The 5,450-nt window shown below is 38.2% G+C and overlaps 1 pseudogene; it reads left to right on the top strand.

Annotated features, from left to right (window-relative positions):
- The first annotated feature begins 2,127 nt into the window (after positions 1 to 2,127).
- Positions 2,128 to 2,887, top strand: LOC100438502 (peptidyl-prolyl cis-trans isomerase A-like; annotated as a pseudogene).
- Positions 2,888 to 5,450: the final 2,563 nt, after the last annotated feature.

Below are 5,450 nucleotides of genomic sequence, written 5' to 3'. Positions count from 1 at the left end.
GACTTTATAGTTAAGGTGATTCTTCTAGCTGAATCACTCCCAGGAAACATATTGAGGATTTGTTGTATTCCAGGCAGTAATCTTAGGGTGGGGTTACAGGTACTGGTAAAATCTGGTCCTGGCATTGGAGGAATTTTTCTCTCCAGGGGAAGCAATCTTTTGGGATTAAAGACAGTTGTATCTTCCAATCCTAGGGGAGATAGGAAGACGGCAGAATCACACCACCTGAAAAAAAAGCAGGGGCTGTGCTCCAGACTTGCAGCGATACTCACTTAGCGATGGGGGTGGGAATGCAGCAGTGAAAAGGAGGCCGAGCACATCAATCTCCATTACGCTCCTAAGCACTCCTCCACGATGACATCTTTTAGGTTAGCCACTTTTGCTTATCTCTGCACACAGGCCAAGCTAACTATGGGAGGAATTTAATTTATAGTTTAACCTTAAAGCAAGGATAATAATAATCCATCCCCAAAACTAACCGCCGAGAAGGAGGGTACAGACAAAATTAACAATGTTACGTTAAAAATGTATAAGAGGATTTTAACCTGACCAAAGACAGTTTATCCTTGCTGCCTCCCAGATGTCTGTGGTCATCAAGTAACTTTTTAACCTCATCTCCTTTCCTCTTTCCCCTTCCCCTAACCTAAAAGCAGCCCCAAATTCATATTAGCTTAATATAGTTCTTTAGGACACTAGTCCAGCATCTTCTCTGTTGCTGGCTCTCCCAAATAAAGTCACTTTCCTTGCCCAGACACATTGTCTTTCAACTCAGTGGCTGTTCTGTGGCAGATGGTATGAGCTGTGGACTCAACACACCCATGGGCATCTCAGAAGTCTGCAAAGCTTCATTAACCCATGTATCTTGCTCTTTCCCTGCCAAGTAGTTTTGTTGTATACTAATAATCCACTACTATTAAAGACAGTGTGTATTTTTCCTTGGGTCTCTTGGTGCCTAACATAGTTTGGGGTATGGCTGGTGGCATATGCCTGGATACACAGGCTGCTTTTGTCTGCCTCACCTTTCCTCTCTTCCTACAAGGGGAGGACATTTCCACATGGACTGTCTTCCTATATATCGTGAACTGAATGTGCTCCTCCGAAACCTATATGATGAAGCCCTAACCCCCAATGTGATGGTATTAGGAGGCTGAGTTTTTGGGATGAAATAAGGTTTATGTGAGGTCATGAGGGTAGAGCCCTCACAATAAGATTAGTGCCCTTATAACTACCGAAAGAGACACCAGAGCTTCCTCTCGCCATTATATGAGTAAACAGTGGGAAGGCCATTATCTGCAAACCAGGAAAAGGACCCTCAGCAGACATTGGTGAGTGTTCAACACCCTGATCTTGGTCTTTCCAGCCTCCAGTACTGTGAGAAATAAATATCTTTTGTTTAAGCCACCCAGTGCATGGTATTTTCTTGTAACAGCTTGTGACATAGTAAGAAATATATATTTCATCTCTGCCCCTGGATTGTGACGTAGAGCTCTTAAAACTTTTGTAATTTCCTTAGTGGTAGGGATAAGAAGAGCATCTTTGTTATTTAAAATACACCTTTTTCAACCATACCTGAGTTGATGCTAATGAGGTGACTCATGATGGGCCCCTAGATAGCTTCATGGATCCTTCTCTGTAGCACTCACACCGTATCTCTCTGGATCTTGCTGGGTCATTTGGAACCTCCTGAGAGAGCTCATCAGTACCTTCTCCTTCCAGGCCAGTCATGCCTTTCTCATGTTCTCTCCAGCCATCTTCATCTTTGAAGTTCTCCCTGGTATCTGAAGTCTAACACAGATGCTGTTCCTTGCAGAAGCCTGTCTAGTTTCTCACAAACAAATGATATTGTAACTGTAATAAACATGATATAGGAATAATAGACAAAGCAGGCTACTAGAGGGAGGAGAGAGAAAGGGTCGTGTGTTAAAAACACACACACACACACACCTATTAGGTACTATGCTCACTATCTGGGTGATGGGAATCAGACCCCTAATCTCAGCATCATGCAAAATTTCCATGTAACAAACCTGCCAATGTACCCCCTGTGTCTAAAATAAAAGTTGAAATTTAAAACCAAAAAAACACACATCAAGAATCCAGAAAGACAAAGTAAATGCCCATGACTGAATGACATCACTGGAGAATCCTATTAGACTTTTAAAGAACTACACTAGCTTTGCAGATGCCTTTGCCATCGGGTGCCCTGTACTGTCAGCCATCATCAACCCCACCATGTTCTTCAACGTCGCCGTGGATGGTGGGCCCTTGGGCTGCGTCTCCTTCGAGCTGTTTGCAGACAAGTTTCCAAAGACAGCAGGAAACTTTCATGCTCTGAGCACTGGAGAGAAAGGATTTGGTTATAAGGGTTCCTGCTTTCACAGAATTATTCCAGGGTTTATGTGTCAGGGTGGTGAATTCACACATCATAATGGCACTGACAGCAAGTCAATCTATGGGGAGAAATTTGATGATGAGAACTTCATCCTAAAGCATACAGGTCCTGGCATCTTGTCCATGGCAAATGCTGAACCCAACACAAACGGTTCCCAGTTTTGCATCTGCACTGCCAAGACTGAGTGGTTGGATGGCAAGCATGTGGTCTTTGGCAAGGTGAAAGAAGGCATGAATTTTGTGGAGGCCATGGAGCGCTTTGGTTCAGGAATGGCAAGACCAGCAAGAAGATCAGCATTACTGACTGTGGGCAACTCTAATAAGTTTGACTTGTGTTTTATCTTAACCACCAGACCATTCCTTCTGTAGCTCAGGAGAGCACCCCTCCACCCCATTTGCTCTCAATATCCTAGAATGTTTGTGCTCTCGCTGCAGTTCCCTTTGGGTTCCATGTTTTCCTTGTTCCCTTCCATGCCTAGCTGGATTGCAGAGTTGAGTTAAGTTTATGATTATGAAATAAAAACTAAATAACAACAAAAAAAGAACTACCACCAATTCTTCTTAAACTCTTCCAAAATATTGAAAAGGAGGGAACATTTTCAAACTCATTCTATGAGAGCAGCACCAGCCCGATGCCAAAGTCAGAAAAAGATACGAGAAAGAAAACTACTACAGGCCAATATCTCTGATGAATATTAACATAAAAATCTTCAACAAAACATTAGCAAATGAAATTCAACAATATATTAAAAGGATTATATATTATGACTAAGTGGGATTTAGTTTGAACATGAAAATTCATCAATGTAATACATTAGCAGATTAATACAGAAAATCATGACAAAATGTAATATTCTTTTATGATAAAAACAACAAACTAAAAATAGACAGATTTTACTTCAACTTAATAGATGCCATAGGTAAAAGGCCCACTGCTAACATCATACTCAAAATGGCAAAAAGCTAAAACCATTTTCTCAAAATCAGGAACAAAGTAAGGATCCCTGTTCTCACCACTTCTACTCAATATAATACTCAAAATCCTATTCAGAACAATAAGGCAAGAAAAAGAAATAAAAGCACCCAATAGGAGAAGAAGAAGTAGAATGTTCTTTGTTTGTAGACAGCATGATCTTGTATGTAGAAAACCCTAAAGGTGTCACACACATTACACACAAAACCTGTCAGAAGTAATAAATTTAGCAAAGTTGCAGGACTAAAATTTAACACACAAAAAACAGTAAAGTTCTATAAACAATGAACAATCTAAAAGGAAACTTTTAAAAAAATTACATTTAAAATAGCATCAAAAAATTAAAATACCTAAAAATAGTGTTAACCAAACTGAAAAATTTACATCCAAAACTGAAATATTGATAAGTTGGAAAAAGATAAATAAATGGAAAGATATTTTGTGTTCCTGCTTGGAAAGAATTCATGTTGTTAAAATGTTTATACTACCCAAAGTAATCTATAGATTTAATACAATCCCTATTAAAATCTCAACAGCGTTTTTTTTTTTTTTTGCAGAAATTGCAAAAAATTTCAAAAATTAATCTGGGATTACTAAAGGCCCCAAATAGTCAAAACAATCTTGAGATAGAAAAAGCTGGATGCCTCACACTTTCTGATTTCAAAACATTTAAAATCTGCAATATTTAAAACAGCATGATAATGACATCAAGACACATAAAGACCAATGGAACAGCATAGAGAGCCCAGAAATAAATCCTCATGTACACGATCAAATGATCCTCAATAAAAGTGTCAAGGCTACACAATGGGGAAAGGGTAGTCTCTTCAACAAATGGTGCTGGGACGACTGGATGTTTACATGCAAACAAATGAAACTGGACCCTTATCTTACACTGTATACAAAAATGAATTCAAAGTGGATTAAAGATCTAAAAATGAGAACTGAAGCTATAAGACTTCTAGAAGAGAACATAGGGGGAAAAGTTTGAGCTATTGAATTTGGCAATGATTTCTTGGCTATGTCACCAACAGCACAGACAACAAAAGTGAAAATAGACAAATGGGACTACAGCAAGTGGAACAACCTCTGCACAGCAAAGGAAACAAACAACTGAGTGAAAAGGCATGGGAGAAAATACTTGCAAACCATAAGTCTGATGGGGGATATTATCCAGAATATATAAAGGACTCCTATATCTCCACAAAAACAGAAACAATCCATTAAAAAAAAAAAAAGGAAAAGAATTGGGCAAGCAGTTCTCCAAAAAAAATATAAAAATTGTCAATAAGTTTATTGAAAGATACCCAACATCAGTAATAATTAGGGAAATGCAAGTTAAAACCACAATGAGATATGGCTTCACACCTGTTAGAATGGCCGCCATCACTAAAACAAAAAATAACAAGTGGTAGTGAGAATGCGGAGAAATTAGAACACTTGTACACTGTTGGTGGGAATATAAAATGGTGTAGCTACTATAGGAAACTGTGGAGGTTATTTTAAAAGTTAGAAATAATATGTGATCCAGCAATATCACTTCTGGGTATCTAAAATATTTGAAAAAGGATCTCCAAGAGATACTTGCGCATTGGCGTTCATTGCAGCACTATTCACAATAGCCAAGAGACGGAAACAACCTAAATGTTCATCAACAGATGAATAAAGAAAATGTATCATATACATGTAATGAAATATTTTCAGTCTCACAGGAAGAAGGAAATAATGTCACATGCTTCTACATGGATGAACCTTGAAGAAATTATGGTAATTGAAATAAGCCGGTCACAAAAGACAAACAGTACATAATTCCACATATATGAAGTATCTAAAATAGTCAAACTCTTAGAAACATAAAGTAAAATGGTGGTTGCTAGGGGTTGGGGCAAGAGGTAAATGGGAGTTGCTTAATGGATATATAGTTTCAATTTTGCAGGATGAAAAAGTTCCAGAGTTCTGTTATACAATGTGTTTATATTAATACCACTGTATTGTGCACTTAAAAATCATTAAGATGGTAACTTTTATGTTATGTGTTTTTGACCACAGTAAAAAAGTAATTCATATAAGATGTCTAGTACAATGC

This window comes from Pongo abelii, chromosome 13 (assembly GCF_028885655.2).
Source record: "Pongo abelii isolate AG06213 chromosome 13, NHGRI_mPonAbe1-v2.0_pri, whole genome shotgun sequence".
In the NCBI taxonomy this organism is placed as follows: Eukaryota; Metazoa; Chordata; class Mammalia; order Primates; family Hominidae; genus Pongo; species Pongo abelii.
Note: the sequence above shows the minus strand (reverse complement) of the source record. Positions and strands in the feature narration are given on the sequence as shown.